Source organism: Triticum dicoccoides, chromosome 4A (genome assembly GCF_002162155.2).
Source record: "Triticum dicoccoides isolate Atlit2015 ecotype Zavitan chromosome 4A, WEW_v2.0, whole genome shotgun sequence".
Classification (NCBI taxonomy): Eukaryota; Viridiplantae; Streptophyta; class Magnoliopsida; order Poales; family Poaceae; genus Triticum; species Triticum dicoccoides.
The window spans coordinates 613,250,061-613,271,105 of NC_041386.1; the positions used below are offsets into that span (position 1 = coordinate 613,250,061).

The following is a 21,045-nucleotide window of genomic DNA, read 5'->3' on the forward strand; positions in this document are numbered from 1 at the left end:
ACACGTAGCAGGCATGGCAGGGGAGCTCGCAGCGCACGGGGAGGCCGACAGGCGAGCTCGAACCCCATGGCGGGGGCGGCATGGCGAGTGCCACAAGCATGGTGCGGCGAGCGCGAGGCCGGGCGGTGCGTTGCCGGGCGCTGTCGGGGTCGGGTGCGGCGAGGCCTGGCGCAGCCGCGGCAACCGCAGGTCTGGCCGGGAGGCGGCTGGGCGTGCGAGCTCCATCGCGTGAGCTACCACGGCGAGTATGCGCGCACGCACACAGTTGTGCACGCGGCATGCGGCAGCCACAACTAGCTAGCTAGCATGCGCGACGCAGCCGCCGTCGAGTATGTCTACACCAGCGCGGCCATGGCGAGCGGTGCCTGCGATGAGCTGTTGCCGCTGCGTGGAAGGAGGCCGCGAGCTTGGTAGGGTAGCGGCAGGGCAGCGCGAGGGCGGCGAGGTCGTCGAGAGCATGGGGTCGCGCGCTCGCGCGTGTTCTCGCTGTAGAGGTGCGCCGCCTGCGCGGCGAGGTCGTCGAGAGCATCCACCCCTCATATCCATCTCCTCCGTGCCCGACGCGGCCGCCATGGCCGCCGCCATCGACAGCGAGCACGTGCTCCCGCTCCCGCTGGAGGACGCCGTGGGCGCCCATGAAGCCTTCCTCGGCACAACGCCATCGCGGCCTCCGCCCACCTCCGCTCCTCCTCCCGCGACGCTCCTCCGCCCGCCTCCACTCCTTCTCCCGCCGTGGTCCTCCACCCGCCGCCGCCGCTGTGGCCTCCTCCACCGGCCCACCGGCCGGCCGCCTGCTGCGCTCCTTCGCCGCCATGGCCTGCACCACCGGCCGGCCGCCCGCCGCAGCCACCACGTTCTTCTCGCGCCGCCCGCCGCTATCCTCTGCCGCCGTGGCCTACATCTTGAGTCCTCGTATGGCAGGAAGTGCGGGTCGCTGCCCAGTGGGTGCAGGCCGGACACGCGAGGGGAGGAGCGGACGAGAGCGAACAACAGGAGTGCCCAGTTTTGTCCGCCGCGGAGTCACTTGTTGCCCATTTTTGCGTTCAGTTTGGGTCGGGATGGACACAAAACGGACAGCAGGCGGACGCTGTGTCCGTTCGGATCGCCCCATTGGGTCAACTTTTATGTCCGGATGACCCAAACGAACAAAATAGATCGCCCCATTGAAGTTTCTCTAAAGGCATCTTCAAAGAAGATCCTCAAAGTTTTGGTATATGTCCGGGTTTTGATGTCTGGATCGTTTTTGGCAACTTTGGTCATCCAATGAATGAATGAAGATTCCATCAATCCGTGAAGTGACATCTGTTTTTCAGCAAATGTATACTTTTCTTGCGAATAACCAACATATATATGCCTGTGTCCTTTACTCCAATGTACTCTTGTTGTTCCTTCCTAGGCATGCATAGATAAGTCTACGAAGCAAGTGCACAATGGGAACAGCCTCACTTCCGAGACGACTTGGGATCCGCCTAGCAAATAAACATTGCATTAGTTGTAGATGGTCTAGTTTTTTGTTGTGTGGATTTAAGAAAAAAAAGAATGACCCCCGGTCTCTGCATCTGGACGATGCATGCAACCACTTTATTAATTATTCGCAAAAACGTTACAAATTAATACATCAGTAAGTCTGAAGCCACCATCTCGGCAACATATGTCGCTACTCCTATCCACTTGATGAAGGGATGTCGAAAATTTGAGCCGAATACCAAACAGACTTCGCACCAAAGCCTAGCATCTAAAGTCGGAGGCCGCAACCAAGCCACAATGCCGGGTCTGGGGCACACACTGGTCCTGCACATTCTCAGAGGCGCCCGCCGCCGTCTTCCACCTATACATCATCGGACTTTAGTCCCAATCCTACCGGCGACGGGTCTCGCTCCGCTCACTCGTCAGAAGTTAGCCTTTCTTTTTATACTTGAATTTGAAGCATATATAACATAACATAGAGGACAACATTCTGGTCTTCTTGGAGCCGGTTGAGAAATCCTAGCAGCCACAGGACTACCTGCCAGACCCTTCCTTGGATAGATTTTATGACGAAGTCAAGGAGCTGAGGGAGCGAGCCGAGGATATCCCGGCCCCGACGACTACTTGGTATGTCTGTTTGGAGACATGGTCATTGAGGAAGCACTCCCTACCTATCAGAAAATGCTCAATATCCTTGATGGCGGCGTCCGCGACGAGTAGCAGCCCAACCAGCTGGGCAGTCTGGACGAGGGCATGGACTGCGGAGGAGAACCGGCACGGTGATCTCATGAACAAGTATATTAATACTGGGAGGGCTGATATGAGGCAGGCGGAGAAGACCATACAGTATTTGGTTGGTGCTGGAATGGTAAGCACTTGTATCTGATTGTGTCACCCTTCTTTGTCACATTTTCCATTTATCTTGGTTGATTGTTTTATTGCTCACAAAAAGGGGGAAGGGAACAAAAATTTGTTATTGTCAAAATGACAATACTTCGTTCATCCCATGCCGTTTTTTTTTACTAAACTTTCACAAATATAGTTAAGAACGGCAACCAGCGTACACATACATTCGCTCGTTAAGACTTAACAGTACACCAGTTTGTTGTAACTACCCTGTGTTGTTCTTACTTGTTGTAGGATCCGAAAACCGAGGCCAACCCTTATGAGTTTTTCATTTACACATCTTTCCAAGAGAGAGCAACCTTCATATCTCACGGCAACACTGCAAGGCACGCCAGGAAGTACGGGGACCAAAAGCTGGCCCAGATATGCGGCACCATGGCGGCTGACGAAAGGCGCCATGAGCTTGCTTATACCAAGATAGTGGAGAAGCTCTTCGAGGTCGATCCCGACTATACGGTTCTAGCCTTCGCTAGCATTATGAAGAAGAAGATCACGATGCCCGCACACCTGATGTATGATGGGCAGGCGTTTGCACTTCACCACGGTGGCACAGTGGCTGGGCGTTTGCACCGCCATGGACCACGTACGCCTAAATCCTCGAGTTCCTGGTCAAGAGGTGGAACGTCGCCGACCTCACTGGGTTGTCCGGGGAAGGGCAGTGCGCTCAGGATTAGCTCTGCTCCCTAGGACAAGGTTTAGGAAGCTGGTGGAGCGAGGTCAGGGGAGCGGGAAGCAGTTGCTGATTGTTCCTCTCAGCTGGATCTAAGGCCGGAAAGTGCAGCTTTGACTAAGATTTCAAGACAGGTATATGTATACCATTCTATTTTTTGTATTGTACTTGTCTTCAAAATCTGCAATAACTGTTGAGTTATGTAAAGACATCTACATTGCATATGCCAAATAGCTTGAAATGACATAATTATACGAACACATCCTTATACGTTTCTTTTATTTTGGCTTCAGTTGCCCGTCATTTTGAGTATTGAATTCGGAAATCTCTATATAATGCTCCGAGATTGCACCGGTTCTTGCCGGTAACAAAATAGTCAAAAATCATGCTCGTGGCCACCGCTTGAGAGCCTGGCCGAAACAAGGAAACTGGGTATTTATGCCCGGCCCACCTGCCAGCCCAGCATGGGCCACCTACGTTGCACGGATACTTGGATACGTATCGGATACGCGATACGGGGATACGCCCGATACGCTAATTTTCTGAAAACATGGATACGGCGATACGTTTATATGTAGATATTACATATATTAATTATTAAAAATATTGAAAACAAAATAGAGCTTCTAGGTCAAAGCATGCCTCAATAGGATTATTCCTTTTGTTTTCTTGCACTTGGTCCACTTTCATTAATTAGCAGTGGGATTTTCCCGGGTTTGTTGTTTCAATTAGTGCATCGATTCTCTCTTGCTCACCTTTCAATTGAACAAGAACATTGACAGTCATATTTTGGCATGAACTCACACCCATGTTGGGTATCTTCAAAAGGTGTGCCTTTACTATTGAGGGGATTTCACGTCAAACCAGGGGTTTCGGGTATCCAAACAGTATCGTAGAAGTATCCTAGGAGTATCAAATATTATTTTCTTTTTTTAAAATCGAAAAACCGAGGGATACTTACGGGATACGTATCGGGTTGTATCAGGGCAGTATCCGAGTATCGGGGCAGTATCCAGCTGGATACGCGCGCTTTCTGAAGTATCCGCGCAACGTAGTGGGCCACAGGCCTTGAACGCTCTTTTATTCATTCATTTTTCCACATTTTTTATTTCTTTTTTGTTTGTTTTTATTTTTGCTTACAAAATATTCTAAATATATTTATTACAAGATGCCATCAGGGATGGTGGTGCTAGGTAATCTGAAGACCCTAGCTAGAACTTTTGTGTACAAATGTGCAAGAGTTGCCTAATGAAATTGTTCGGCTGACTAAACTACAACGCCTCCCGGAGAAAAAAATGATATTAAAGGGATTGTGGACATGAGCAATTTATCATTGATGTCAGACTTTGTTATTACCCCGAGTGAAATGGGAGACTTGGAGGATCTAGTGAACTTGACAAGTTTGGAGGAACTCGAGGTTGATCTCAGGAGCAAGGTTCTTCGTTTCTTTTGTTGTCAGCAATTGAATGATGATGTCACCACTTTCATGATATGACTGGTTTCGGCGGAACGCTTGCATGGTGCCGTCATACCCCACTCCAAACCATCTAACCCCACTAGGGATTTCAAGGGAATTCAGCGGAGTGAGATCACAACCTGAGTGATGTATGTTACAGATCAACCGAGAGGGTCGCGGGGCAGCGGATTGGCAAAAAAATTTGGGGAAGAACTTACGGTTCTGTATACCAGATTGTGACGACCTGGGAGGAGGGGATATGGATCAGACACGTAGGAGTGGTAGCTAGCAGAAGGGGATGGGAAACTTGCAGGAGAAGAAGAGAACACACACACACACACTGTGGCGCGCGCGCACACACAGACACACACACACACACACACACACACAGAGAGAGAGAGAGAGAGAGATTGCATGGACCATATGTGTGCTATATATATGTTGCTTGTGTGGGCAATATTGTTATACGAGCTTGCCAGACTATATATATGGTGCTTGTGCAATAGTATGGACCATATGGGATGTATTGTTTTGAGTTGCAAGGCTAATCCTATAAGAAAAAAAATTGTGGCCTTTGTCAAGTGTAACACTCGACAAAGATGGGTATGTCAAGTATTACACTTGACCTAATCATGATCTAGTAAACTTGAAAGAAATGATGGTGCTCGGTCTCGCAGTATGCCAAGTGTCAGACCGCATACTCAACATGCTCCTCAACTCAGGATTGTGTTGAGAACCTGGCACTCGGCAAAATTGTTTGCCGGGTACCAACATGGTGGTACTAGGCACACTATGGCCTATGTGGCACGCCCTTGGCAAGAGTGTGCTGAATACCTGACACCTGGAAGAACTGTATGTTGAGTACCATTAGGGTAGTGCTTGGCATATTCGAGGCCACATGGCACACTCTCAGCACATGACTATGCCGAGCACCTGTCACTTGGGAAACTATATGCGATGTATTCTAATTTTGGTATTCAAAAAACTAGGGGTGCCATGTGGTATCACCAATTTTGTGGGTTGGCCGCCAGGTTACTTTATTTGCCAAGCACCCCGATTTTGTACTTTGCATAGGGTTTGCCGAGTATCAGTGAAATGACACTCGGCATACTCCACTTTTCCGAACAGTGGTATATCGTGTGTTAGGCTCGGCTCGGCAAACCCTTTGTCGAGTACATTTCCGGCTTCGCCGAGTACTCTAGGTGCTCGGCATAGAGTGTTTTTCCCATAGTGACATGTCACAGGTTCATGGTGTGGATTATCTCCATGTTAGCTCGCTGAATCTTATGAGCATAGGTTTTCATCATATCTCTATTCAGAAAACCAAATTCGTTATTGAGGATGCTCCTCGCTGAAGATTTTAGAGATTGCTCACACATTGGATTCCTTGAGGTGGTTTGTATATATACACGTACAGGAGTCCAAACTAAATCACAAAATCTATGCCACGTTTGAAGCTAATTACGACAGATATACATGTTTAAGCGAGGATATAATAGGATACTTAGGAGATAAATACATGCGTTAGAAGCTTCTTTACAAAGTGAGAGCATCGTCGGAGATGATGCCAAGGCTGGACTGAAAACTTTCAAAGCTCATCATACGAAATCCCTTCTTCATGATGTGCGCAAGATGTCCCGGGGTAGGTAAATGAATGGCACAGAAATGGATGAGAGTAAACTCTTCTTGTATGAAATGGATATCTAGCTCAATGTGCTTGGTTCGTCGATCATGAAGATGATTGGCGGCGAGGTAGACAGCAGGCTTGTTATCGTAGATGACGACTATAGCTTACTCGATACAGCAATATTGTTCACTGATTAATTTAATAATTTTCTACAGTTGTGTTTTCCACATAGCGATACTCAACTCATGCACCCTAATAGGAAACATTGGGCTTCTGTCGGGACGACTAGGAGATGAGACTAGCACCAGGGTATTCACATTATCGGGAGGTCGACCGGTGGATGTCTCGATAGCCAGCCCAATCAGTGTTGGAGTATGCGGCAACGTCGGGGGATGAAGAACCACGAAGAGTCCAGCATTGATGGAGGTGTTGTGGATGTAGCGAGGAAGGCCCTTGACAATACCTCAGTGCATGTCCTCCAGGCATGCATATGCAAGCACACCTGACCGATGGCGTAGGTGATGTAGGGCAGCATCAAGAACATGGGGTTGGGGAAGTTGACCCCACCGGTGGGGTCGCAGGGACATTGGGTCTGGTGTCGACCAGTCTGGAGACTAGTTTGCAATCAAACATAGCTGCATGGTCAAGAAGCTCTTTGACATAGTGCTCTTGCGACAAGAAGAAGCTGGTCTTGGTGCGATGAATTAGGACACCAAGAAAAAAAATGTAGAGGCCCAATATCCTTGAGCTTGAGCTTGCCAACCGATTGATGATCCATTGAAGAAACACTGAGGATGATGCAGCCAGAACAATGTTGTGAACATACAAGAGAAAATAGGCGACGTCGGGACCCTTAGGCTGTACAAAGAGAAACGTACGTGTGTGAGCAAGTGGGGACGAGGCTAACTCAACGACGAAAATCTCCAATGCAAGAGTACCAAGCTCACAGCGCCTGACGCAGGAGATGAAGTGATCCTGGACAACATGCAATCATGGTCTGGATGGGTGGCATCGGTAAAGCCTATGGGCTGTTGGGAGTACATGCACTTGGAGAGGACACCCTTCAGGAAGGCGTTGGCGATGTTGAGATTGTGGACCAGCCAACCTCGTGATGCAGTAAGATGAGGCACAGTCTGGATAGTTGCTACTTCAATGACCGTACTAAAGGTCTCACCAAAGTCGCTTCCAGGACTCTATGTGAATCCATGCACAACCCAACTAGCCTTGTAGAGATCAAGGGTGCCGTCAGGATTAAGTTTGTGATGGAATACCTATTTGTGGATGACCACATTAGCACAGTGTGGGCATGGAACAAGTGATCATGTACCATTTTCCGTTAGGGCAGTAAACTCATGTTCCGTGGCTGCAAGCCAAATAGGATTGTGGAGAGCGGCACAAATAGATGTGGGCAATGGCATTGAAGTGGTGACATCAGCGAGGTGGGCGTTAAAGTAGCGATTAATGAGCCGCAAGATGCCCTGTTGAGGTCAAGTCAGCATGGAGTGTGATGTTCAACGTTCACCGAGCATGGTGAGGCCGAGGTGCACTAGGAGCACGCTCAGAGGTCAAATAAGCCAGCTGGTCTGAGTGGAAGCTTGTTGGCAACACACTAGGACTCTGCGGTGTGGAGGCGTGTGTGTCCGGGGAGGCGAACTGACTACTACCATGGTAGGCCAACTAACTGAAGTTTCTGCTGCCATGGCAGCTGAATCAGCTTTCGTGGCAACCGAATTTGCTGCCATGGAAGGAGTATGGGGCATCGCAGAAGAGGCAGCTAGGGACCCGACATAAGTAACCAATGTCAGGCCTGGGAAGGACGGTGGTGAGGCTGGGAGGCCGACATCGGTGGCGCCGGGGCGCAGCAATGCGTATGAACTGGTGCGACCGCTATTGGTAGCTCGATGACGTGATCTGCGTGAGGTGGAGAGCAGGAGCCCCTAAATGAAAAACAAACGTCGTTGAAATAGAGGTGGTGTAAGATAAGAACTCAACATGTTAAGGGGTCATAGCATCGATATCCATGGTGATCGTCTGGGCACTCGAAGAATACATAAGCAGTTGAGAGATGAGCGAGCTTGTGCGGGACAGTGCATGAAGTGTTAGGATAGCAAAGGAAGACAAAAAAAAAATCAAAGATGACCGTATGTAGGTGAGGAACCGAACAAGAGTTCATGTGGAGTTTGGTGTTGGTGTGGTTTGCATGGGCATAGGTTGAGAAAATATGTTGCAGCCGAGTGCCTCAGCTCAGAATTGTGGAGTGAACGAACTGTGTCGCTCAAACTACATAAAATCGTATTTAGGTGGAAGTGTTGAGATACAGAGATTGCTCACGCGTTGTATTCCTTGACGTGATGTGTATATATACACCTACAGGAGCCCTAACTAATCACTAAACCTTTGACACGGTTGGTACTAATTACAGAAGATATACATGTTTAAACCGGGCTATAGATATGATACGTACGAGATAAGCACATGCATTATAATTAAGCTTCTCTGACACTCACCTTGTAAGGTTAATATTATCTCATTCTGAACGAGATGATTGTGTTAGGGCACCTAAACTGGAGATATTAGGCCCTTTCTTCCATGCTATCTCCAAGTCCTTAGTCTGCCCGGTAGCAGCAGCAAATCATTTTTGAATCTTGCATGGCATTTCTACATGTAGATATATTTTGGTATGTTCATTTTTTTCATGAGGGAGTAAGCCAGTCAGCTCAGCAAACTTGACGAGCATCGTCAAGGTTTTGGCTGTCCAGCTCTATGTCATGGTGGGTACACATCTTTGCTTGCTTTCAGTGTCTGATTTGATTGAGATATTATCTAGTCTCATTTGTAATAGAATTAACATTTCCTCTTATATCCATTTCACAGTTTTAAAAAAATTACAAGATGAATATTTTTTTTTGTCTCATTGTGACGCGCTACATCCGATTGAGTGCCCTCAGACCAATCTAAAGTGGTGTTTAAGTCATTCATAGGCTATCAGGAACAAATTGACATTGCTAGGTTCTGTGTCCTGAAGGTATAAGCGCTAAACAAGTTTGAAATAGAAGGATACTGTGACTACAACAGTGAATGGGCGACTTATCAATACATGCTAGTACAAGTGGAAAATGGACCATCTCGAGATGCTCAATTTGAATGCAAGAGTAGTCATCTTCATACTGAGTACTATGTCGACGCGCATAGGCATAGTTTGTCAGTGGAACACGCGTTCAGATAGTCATAGACAGCCTTGGTGCCTAAATATCTCGCTCACTTGAGCTCATTTCGTAGACGGTATTGATGACTGAAGATTGCATGGTCTTCCTTTGTAATCTCATGAACTTATGAAGTTACTCCTGTTCAAACTGTAAAAGATGTCTTTGGATGCAATAATAGTGCACAATCGACAGATTCATGGAAAAAAAATACTGGAAAAATTTGTAACCGGGAGCGAGCTGGTCTAGAAACACATACATGTGTTGATTGTTTTTTAAAGGGTGTGTCGAAGATTTATTTATTTTCAGTTGTATAAAAAAATACGGGAAGTTTACTGGGTGATTTAAATTTTCGCTTACAAAACCTGTGGCTTAGTTGTTCCTGGCTGTTAATGAGTACTGATGCAGCACACATCCCAGTGCAAGCATGCATTTACCAACGGGCAGGATAGAAGGTGCAGTTACATGGGAAGACAAAAAAATCCACACTCTTTGCTACTGCATCATGTCTTTCTGGCTGCTGCAGGAAAATGCTTAGGTTGTCTACAGTGGCGGAGCCAGGATTGGAGTATAGGGGGGCCGAGTACGTATATTGATCGAATCTCGTTGGTAATTACTCATTGCTCCTACTAAAATTGTTGATTGTTGGGGGGGGGCCAGGCCCCTGCTCGTCCCCCCCTGGCTCCGCCCCTGGTTGTCTATTAGTTATTCCCTCCGTCCCATAATATAAGAATGTTTTTAACACTAGTGTAGTGTAAAAAACATTATTATATTATGGGACAGAGGGAGTAGTTGTTAGTAAAGTTTGAGTTTGTTAATTGCACAAATCAGCATAACATAAAATAATCTTCAAAAAAATAGTCTATCAAACTGTATAGTGCCTTCAATTTTTGTTAAATAATATAGGTCATATTGGGGTAACCGCACATATACAACATTCTATGGAACTAAGACCATACTCATTGCATGTACCGGGTTAATTATCACTACCATTGTTAGTCATTATTAGTAGTCAGTTGAAATCAAAGTTTAAGATTGCGGGCTAACCCATTTCGCTGCCGGTTCATGCAAACGCTACAGCCGCTATAGCGGGAGATAGCGGCCGCTAACCCAGTTCGCGGGAAAAGTAACATGTGCATGTACACGCGCATATTTATCTCAAAAACAGAGGATTTTCATCGGAAAACAGAGGGTTTTCTGAAGCAGAGGAAGCGGAGAGCAGAAGTTGATGGTCAGAGCTAGCTCTTGTTCTTGATGTTCATCTTCAGCTTGTTCGTCATCAACATTTGGCACCACCTGAACCTGAACCTACAACCTGAACCGATATACCTGAACGGCTAAACCTACAAGCTTGCAATGCAATCCCAAGAGCCTGTCGTGCTGCTCTTGTTGAATCAACAAATGAACAAATGATAGATAGAATCGGAGGCCCCTCGTCGCCGGCTGCCTTGCCGTGGTTGTTGCCTTGCTGCCTTGCCATGGTCGCGGAGTCGTCGTCGTGAAGAGGCCCCTCGTCGCCGGCTGCCTTGCCGTGGTCGCTGCCTTGCTGCCTTGCCGTGGTCGCTGCCTCGCTACCTTGCTGCCTTGCCGCCTCTCCCGTCACCGGATCCGGTTTCCGGCGAAGCAGTAGCCGGCCTGCCGATCGCAGCTAGGAAGAACCGCGCAGCTGCCGCAACCTTTTCGGTGGGTGGGAGGGAAGGGAATGGAGAGACGAGGCTAGGTTTCGTGGAGTAAGTGCTAAGATTTGGGCTGACCTCTATTTGGGCCTCTCTTTCAGAATTTCGGCCCATCCCAGCGAAACTGAAACGAACGCCAAGTCAAATCGCGCCCTTTCGCGGGCGATCGCGCGATTAGCGGCAGTTAGCGTTTTTTCAGGCATTGCGTCGCGGGGAGGCCTCCAGGCCGCGATTGCGCCGCGACCGCTCACTTTTCGCCCGCGATCCAATGGGAACGATGAAAAACGAGGCGGCCCATTCGCTAGCTCGATCCGTTTTCTTGTCGTATACCTGTGATGACGTGGCACGCGAGAGGAGCCTTCGTTGATGCACACCTGAATGGTTTTAATGGTCGAAATGACACATATTATATGGGAATTTTAAATATCCATTGGATATCCGCCCCGATTTTCATTAAGAAACCAGAGAGACATGCAAAACACCACAGATAACTGGCCAATTGGCCCCTACAAGTTCCCATCATGCACGGGGAGAACACTGCCTTATTACAGTGCCAAGGCAAACACACCAGATACAAATTTCTGGTCACAAGGCATCATCTACCAGAACAGAAAGAGCTAACAAATAGAGCATATTGGTACGCAAGGAGCCTCAGAATCCCAGCAGCAGCAGCAGCAACCCCAACCTCTGTTTCTTGCGAAGAATTTGGTTGCTAGATAGCAATGTTGTCGCCGCTTGTAACACCTGTTTGCCTTCTCCTTTCTACATACAATGCAATATGTAATCCAATTAGAAACCAGAAAGATTATTTGATACGGATTATGCGGGTAGATATGATAAAACATAGCACCATATATCTAGTGGAGAGTAAGAGTATATACGTACCTGGTGTATAAATGGCGGAGTAGGGATAAACAGGGCCGAAAAAGCGTTGATCCGGTTCAAGGACTCGCAGATGCTGCCCGGACTCTAAGCTGACCATGAATACACCCGGTTCTGCCTGCAAGAAAATGCAATCCAGCTGCTCAGAGAACCCGATGACTTTCGGTTTCACTGTAGCGTCTAGTAGGTCTTCCTCGTCCTCATAATCCGAGTACTCCACAACATACAAAAGCCCATCGCCACCATTCTCGTAATCGGCATAGGCATGGAATGGAAGGAAATCTTCAAATCTAACAAGGGTACGGCTAACCCAGGAGCCTTCCTCCAACGAAAACAGCATGACCGAGTTATCCTCCTCCAGCTTGCGGTGTCCCGAGGCTGGCCAGTTCATCGGATGAATGTCTCCAACGCCTTCCTCCACGGCCATCTTGAGGAGCAGGTTTATTGTGAGCAGCCCACCGGTTTGGTCGACGCATCTCTTCCTGGCCATGTGTGTTTGCTCAAGCAAGCACCTCGCGCTTGGTACCAGCGGATCGCCGGGTTTCTTCAGACACTGGGCTTCAGCGTCACACGCTCGGACGCCTCACTGTTTGTCTATCGCCATGGTGACACGACTGCATATTTGCTCCTCTACATCGACGACATCATCTTGACGGCCTCCTCCGCGGCTCTTCTTCAGCACATTACTCTCCGGCTGTGTGACGAGTTCGCCATCAAGGACTTGGGTGCTCTACATTATTTTCTTGGCATTTAGGTCGTTCGGCGACCGGATGGCTTCTTTCTTCATCAGCAGAAGTATGAACACGAGCTCCTTGAGCGTGTTGGCATGCTCAACTTTCACCCTGTTGCTACTCCTGTTGACACGAAGGCCAGGGTTTCTGCTCTTGAGGGCTCGCCAGCATCGGATGCTCCCTGTTAGAGTTGTGTCGAATATTATTGTACAAGGTAGGTTACAATTGGACTTGGTTTTGGACTGTGTGTAGACAGAGTAGGAGTTGTGTCCTAATAGGACACTTGTATCCTAGGCCTCTCATATATATCGGGGGTAGACACACGATGTAACCTATGCCAGCATAATAGCACGGGCACGCGGGGGAGCCGGCGGCATGTGCCGGCGCCCGGGCGGCCGGGGTGCGGTATTGTGACGGTGTCACGGGGAGGAGCGCCCGTAGTCAGGCCCCGGGGATGTAGCCATGATGGGGAACCTCGTTAACAAATCTCGGTGTCGTGCTGATGTGATTGCTTGGTCCTCGGTAGATCAACGGTATGCCTCGGATTTATTCTAACAAGTGGTATCAGAGCAAGGTTCGGTTTGAAGTCATGAAGATTGATCTCGAGGTGTATGCGTCGTGGAGCTTCGGTAACGACATGCGAAAGAATTAATGGTTGAAGCCTAGGCTGATCAACGGGAGAAATTCCTTCGGCGGAAGTCGTGGAGCACGGAAGCTATCGATGAGATCGAAAAAGAAGCAATGGAAATCATGCGGCAGGCGGGACTTGCGGCGATCGATCGGTGGGTCGATTGTCGCGTGAGAAGCAAGCCGAGGCAGCGGGACGTGCAACAGCAGCGGTGGCGGCGCTAGGTCAGGCGCACGGGATCTGGCGTGCCAGCAGGGCCCAAGGTGCGGAGCGGCGTACAGGCGCGAGTGCGGCGGCAGGAGGAGTCTCGAACGGATTCGGTGGTGACAACGTTTACGTGAAGCGACACGAGTCCAAGGGCTGACAAGCGTACGTACGAGCAGCGGCCGCAGTTCAATCGGAAAACAGCAGCAAGCAGCGGGTGCGCAGGTGTCGCGCGGAGGCCGGCTTAGCTAGCCAAGCATGCGGTTGGGCCCAATCTGCGGGGTAAGGCCGTGAAGGCGGAAAAAACTGATGCATAGGCTACGAGGTGTTGTGATGCTTCTGCTGGAGGCCTTTGCATGGATACATGCTACAGGTTGCTAAATACGGGGAGAAGCTGCAATGGCATAAGAGGTTTGTTAAGGAAAAAAATCGGTTCTGGAAGGTATTGCAGCGGGTTGGAACTTGGAATCTGCTCGTTACTAGCATGTTGATGTCGTGCGTGAAAAAGAATAGAACAAGAAAATTAGTCAGGAAGTCACATAGTGCTACAGGTGTGGATGAAATTGTTTGAGTTGGTTGCACACGTAGACAAGAGACTACAAGGACTAGTTTTGGGTTCTTTCCTTCGTACGCTAAGGAGATCGGCATGGAAGCAGTGGTGTTGTTCGACTGGTAGTCAAACGGGAACCGAGGATGGCGACGTGCGTTTAAGTCTTGGAGGAGTCTGAAGCGCGTTGTGGCAGGATCATGCATACACAGGGCGTCAAGCAATGCATGGATGTGCGGGCGGACACGACGCAGGGTGAAGCATGGTTGCAGTCGGATAATTTCGGCTGGGTCGGACTGGACTGTCTGACGGATCGACGTGGATGTTGGTCAAAGCAGAAGACGGTGGTGATTTCAGCGACGACGACATATGAGCGTGATGCTGATGGTGACCGACTTCTGGGGCGTGGAAACACGTGGTGCAGGTCTAAGGGCTTGTGCGGCTTCGACAAGACTATGGCGCAGGGTTGATTCAAGGCGGTGTACACATGAGAGAGCTTGAAGTCGACAGGGCGCAGGGTAGCGTGGCCAACTACATAGAGTCATGTTGAAGGTGGAGCTGGAGTCTGATGGACGACTTCACTCTGTGCTGATGGAGGGGCTACGGCGTAAATGCATGGAGAGTCGAAGCCTATTTCAGCGGGATAGCGAGAGACACGTGGATCGGACTGGGTACCAGTGGTCTGAAGGAGACGTGATACTCGGCATCGGCCGGTGATGATCGATGGTTCTCTGCAGTGAGGGTTGAGGTAGTGGGGGCTAGCTACCCGGGAGACTCGACCAGGACAGCAGAGGCTCGACGTAGTGATAGCGGCGAGGCGTGCGGTATGCACGGGACACAGCGCCAGGCCAGGGCACCGGTGGTCTGATATGTTGTTAGACAAAGTGTGCAGGGGGTGCTGAAGCAGTGTTGACGAGTACCGGATTCAAGTTGGTGACTGGGTCTATCGGTGCCGGAAGATGAACAGGAGTTGACCATGGAGAATCTGAGAAAGTGGCGGAGGGTCTGAAATTGTCAAAAGCTGAAAGAGTATATGGCTGTATATTCTGTGGTGTTCAGTGCACATGGCAAAGTGCGGATGACAAGGCAGAAGGAGGCGGAGTGCTATAGCGATGGGACATGTCAGAGACTATCCGAAAAAAGGATGAGACAACTGTGAATTTGACTCAGGGTGACACAGGGCGACGGTGAAATTCCTTCAAGTTTCAGACAGTCGGTCAATAAAGAGCGGTGACGTTGAGTTCAGGTAACTCTTATATGTGGCGTCCAATATGTGAGTTGTTCACTTTCACGCAGACAGTGGTCGGTGTGTGATGGTGTTGAACGGATTCTCCGGAAGTTGGGAGCACAAAGTAGATTATTGAGGAACTTAATTTTGCTCGAGTATTGACTGTGAGGAAGACGAGAAGGGACTACAGTTGCAGGTGGAGTCATGTGGAGTCTGGGAGTAGCAGCGGTGCTCATGGCGTATCTCAAGTCCAATGTACATGAAGATTCGATGCACGGACGAATCCAAGATGGTGGAGAATATTCGCCAACGTGGAGTTTGTTAGAATTGTGTCGAATATTATTGTACAAGGTAGGTTACAGTTGGACTTGGTTTTGGACTGTGTGCAGACAGGGTAGGAGTTGTGTCCTAATAGGACACTTGTATCCTAGGCCTCTCATATATATCGGGGATAGACACACGATGTAACCTATGCCAACATAATAGCACAGGCACGCGGGGGAGCCGGCGGCGTGTGCCGGCGCCCAGGCGGCCGGGGTGCGGTATTGTGACGGTGTCACGGGGAGGAGCGCCCGTAGTCAGGCCCCGGGGATGTAGCCATGATGGTGAATCTCGTTAACAAATCTTGGTGTCGTGCTGGTGTGATTGCTTCGTCCTCAGTAGATCAACGGTATGCCTCGGATTTATTCTAACACTCCCTTCTACCGGTTCATTGTTGGTGCTCTTCAGTATCTGACTCTCACCCGACCGGACCTATAGTATGCAGTTCAGCAGGTGTGTCTCCACATGCACGCCCCTCGTGACTCCCATTGGACTCTCGTGAAGCGGATCCTCCGTTACATTCGCGGCACGATGACTCTTGGGCTCACCCTCATGGCGTCCGCTTCTCTAGAGATGGTGGTCTACTCCGACGCAGACTGGGCTAGCTGCCCCGACACCCGTCGGTCCACCTTCGGCTACTACGTTTACCTCGGTCCTTCACTCGTCTCGTGGTCGTCCAAGCGACAACCCACAGTAACGCGTTCCAGCGTGGAGGCTGAGTACCAAGCTGTGGCTAATGCTGTTGCCGAGTGCACTTGACTACGACAGTTACTTCAAGAGCTGCATCACGATATCTCCCAGGCTACGGCTGTCTACTGCGACAACGTCTCTGCGGTGTACCTCTCCGCCAACCCTGTTCTTCATCACCGGACTAAGCACATTGAGCTAGACATTCACTTTGTGCGCGAGCAAGTGGCCCTTGGACGTATTCAGGTCCTTCATGTTCCGACTGCACAACAGTTTGCCGATGTGATGACGAAGGACCTGCCGACTTCCACCTTCGAGGAGTTTCATTCCAGTCTCCGCGTCACTGGCGCCGCTTCGACTGCTGGGGGTGTTGAGTATATTGTGTACATGTATATTGTGTATTGAGCCCACCTCCTGTTTCCTTTGTATAGTCGAGGTTGTGGCCCCTCTCTGTACTCATATATACGTGTCTGGTGTACCGATCAATGCATTGTGTTTGCACAACCTATACTTCATATTCTAGAGATAGCAATTATGTCGCGGCTTGTAACACCTGTTTGCCTTCTCCTTTCTACATATAATCCAAATACGTAATCCAATTAGAAATCAGGAAGATTATTTGATTAGGATTATGCTGGTAGACATGCTCAAAAGTAGCACCATATATCTAGTGTAAAGTGAGTACATACATACCTGCTGTATAGAAGGTGGAGAAGGGATAAACAGGGCCAAAAAAGTGTTGACCCGGTTCAAGCACTCGCTGATGCTGCCCGGACTCTAAGCTGATCATGAAGACACCCTGTTCTGCCTGCAAGAAAATGCAATCCAACTGCTCGGAGAACCTGATGACGGGCGGTTTGATTGTGGCATCTGCTAGTTCTTCCTCGTCTTCATCATCAGACTATTCAGCAACAACATTCAAAAGCTCATCACCATAATTTTCGTGCTGGGCATAGGCATGGAGCAGAAGGAAATCTTCAAGGCTAACATAGGCAAACAAACATATACATAGCAGTTTAAGCGTCACACAGACACGCAAAACACCACAGTCCACAGGTAACTGACCAATCTGGCCAATCGGCCACTACAATTTCCCATCATGCGCAGGGATAGCACTACTTTATTACAGTGCCAAGACACACACACACACACGATCTCAAAGAAAAAAAGACACACGCGATACAAATTTCAGGTGACAAGGCATCATGCATCTACCAGAATAGATAGAAAGAGCTAAAAAAATAGAACATCTTGGTACGCAAGGAGCCTCAGAATCCCAGCAGCAGCATCGCCCATTGTCAATCTAGTGTGTCCTCGAACCCCAACCTCTGCTTCTTGCCAAGAATTCGGTTGCTACTCTAGATAGCAACACCTGTTTGCCTTCTCCTTTCTACATACCAGTTCAATGCAATATCCAATCAGAAATCAGGAAGTTTACTTCATGTGGGTAGACACCATGGTCCATGCCTCCATGGTCGCTGCCACCCGGCTGTCCCAGCTTCCTGTCTTGGAGCTGTAGATGCGGGCGAAGAGGTGGACCGGCGGTGGACCCCAGCGCCTACAGCTGTCATACTCGCTGTAAGCGAACACGATGCGGAACGGCGACGAATGGCAATCCCCGCCGTGGGCGTGATCGGCATCGCAGACCAGCGCCGTACCGTAACTCTGCCCGTCGAGGAAGCCAGGCGCCGGCGGGATGAGGTTTTGCTCGCCGGTTAGGGGGTCCCACACCATTAGCTCGTCGTGGTGGCTGGGGACCCTGGGGCTGTAGAGGAGCACGCGGCCGTGGGTGCAGCCGTATGCGCGGAACCCTCCCTCATGGGCCAACGTCGGCAGCATCAGATTCACCGCGTTGCCCGTGGTGGGCGTGGACTTGAAGTGGAGATTGCCATGGTAGGCGTCGCAGATGAGGCCGAGGAGTGGCGGGACGCTCTGGTGCTCCCTGCGAAAGTAACGGAGGAAGTTCTCCTCGTCGTGGACGAGGCGCCGCCATTCTTTGTGGGCCATGGAGACGAATGCGAGGGCACGGCGATCCGTCGGGAGACGGTGGAAGATGTGGCGGAGCAGGTCGTCGGGAAGCTCTTGGAGTGGTGGCTGTGTCAGCAGGGTAGGCTGGTCGGCGCTGTCAAGAGGTCCATTCTCCATGTCGACCGCTGCCTAGGGAAAGAAACCCACGTCAAGTAGAAATGGAGGAAGTGATTAACGCGAAAGAAATGCATGCCTTTTTCGTTTTGGGAATTTAGAAAGAAACGCATGTCAATTATAAAAGAAGGTCAGAATTAAAAAATAAAATAAACTAGCACGCGGTATATTATATTGTACCACACAACAAAAGTTTCTTGCTACGATAGAGTTCCATTGTTCTGTGACGATATTCGTTATTCACTATTGTATGCCCGAGTGGAAAAACAAAGACCACTATCATTTTAGTATGAGCAAAGTGTGTACCTTCTTATTTCATTTTTTGTTTACACTAGCTTGGTGGCCTGCACATAAATGTGTACGCAACATATTTATACCTATGTATGTGTAGCAAATGTTTGAACCATATATGAAGACTATTTCTCCATACAATTATAATTATTTATTGAATAAGTTTTAATAGTTTCAAGAAAAAATATTTATGCTGTTAACAGAATTAAAATATGTCCGTGAATTTAAAAAATGTTCACAAATTCAAAAAAGTTCACTAATTCAATTTTTTATGAATTCCAAAATGGTTCATGGATTTGAAAAATATTGCGTATTCAAAATATGTTCAAGGATTTACAGGAACTACGGAACATTTTCACAATTCAAAAATTGTTCATGAATTCCAAAACTGTTCACATATTTACAAAATTGTTCATGAATTCACAAATTCAGAAACTTTTCATGAATTGAAAAAAAAAATTCATGGATTTGAAAAATGTTTGCTCATTCAAAAAATATTCTTTGACTTTTAGCGCACAACTAGCGAGCTTCTTTAACTTTTAGCGCACAACTAGCGAGCTTCGCGTTGAGTTTTTCTTTTAGTACAACACACTAGATTTTTATTGATTGATAGTCCTCGGAATACAAGCATCATGAGATATATTAAACCGAGTATGTCTACCATAGTCTAAGGAAGATGAAAACCTAGTTAGGTTGTGGGCTTCATAGTTTGAGCCTCTTTGTTCATGGACAAAATAACAGAGTAAAAGAAGATTCCATAGCGAAGATTTTCATTACGATAACTCCATATTTCCCTCCTTGTCCGATACCAATGTAGTTCACCACACTTCAAAGATCCGACGCCACGTGCAATCTTCAAAGATAGTGACCCGTAGCCAAAGCGAGCCCCTTTCGGCATGTCAATGCCTCCAGAATATATAGATCAGTTACTCCAGGTAAAACAAAGGCTCCCAGGTAAAGACCATGATCATCCCTACAAACAGCGCTAGCAACACCGATAATCTTATGTTTAGTATTTACATGTCCGACCAAAAAATCTGAAAGTTTTATCCCACATTCTAGTTAGAAAGCTTTGTTGTGTTGCAAAGTTTGAAGTTCAAAATATGTTTTATATGAGAGAAACAAAAAATATAAAACTTCATGTAGTAAGTTAGTCAAAGCAACATTGGAGGGGTTAGGATAAAAGGTGTCCGGATGCATGAGCTTAAAAAAGCCACGTTCATAATGAGGGGGCCATTCGATTGAGGTCTTCCTGTGGGTGATAGACGAGATGTATGGAAGGGATGTCATGCTTTCACTATTGCATGAATGCCTAGTACTGGCGGGCGCGTGCCCGCGACTTTTAACTAGGTCTCTAGTGGCGGTTGCAAACTAGAGCCTGCCACTGATATAGTCGTGTAGCCAAATCATATTTGTTGCCACGGCTCTGCCATGGCAACATTTATACACATTAGTTCACTAGAGTAAATTGACATGGTCAACATAGTTATATAATTCTTAACAAAGAAGAAACTGACTAACACTTCAAATTTGTTCTACTTAAGAAACAAACATCAATGTATCACATCCATCTTAAGAGTTCATTCGACTACATATTCTTGACGTGGACCTTATTTCTAAATAAGGTCAATGACAACCATCATCTGCAAGTTGTTACTGATGATGTTCCTTAATATGATTACCACTGGTGTGTCAACCCTTAGCCGTCTCTTTACCATCAGGAATTCCCGTCAGCCTGCCTCATACAACGATATGTGCCCGTCTATGTCTGTCTTGTACTGAACGGTGGTGACATGCCCTACTGCTCCAAGGCATACTCCAGCCATGCCGACGGTGGGGATCTTCTGCATGGAAATCATCTTCATGCGTAATTTCTAAGATCCACGTGATTAAAGAGCACACAACATGAGACATCTCGCGAGGAGATCGAATGGTTTTTATGGCTTTTATATAAGGATCGAGCTACATAGGTTTAGTTGTATGGCTTGGATCGACGATATGTTTAGATTATGATAAAAAAATATGGATATGATATATATGGATGATCGGATGATATAGTAGATCTGGATTTTTTTTATGGATGATGGGTGATATGGATAATATAGATGTTAAGTAGAGTTTAAAAATATTGATAAATACATTTATGTGGATGATCAGAAGTTTTCTTCTTTATTTTCTTCATGCATGGTGGCATCTTATGTTTTCTATAGATACAGGTCTAGTGATCGATGTGTAGCGGAGTTTAGCAATATTGATAAAAATGAAATGAAAGAAAAGAGAAATAAAACTATAGAAATCTAAAAATAAAAATAATTTAGTAGTAAAAATTGTCTATCTTTTGTTGGTGTGGATATGTGTGAAATATTTGCAAATGCTATT

General features: G+C 47.9%; 1 pseudogene; it reads left to right on the forward strand.

Annotated features, from left to right (window-relative positions):
- Positions 1–571: 571 nt before the first annotated feature.
- LOC119283815 lies at positions 572–3,139 on the forward strand (annotated as a pseudogene).
- The last annotated feature ends 17,906 nt before the right edge of the window (positions 3,140–21,045 follow it).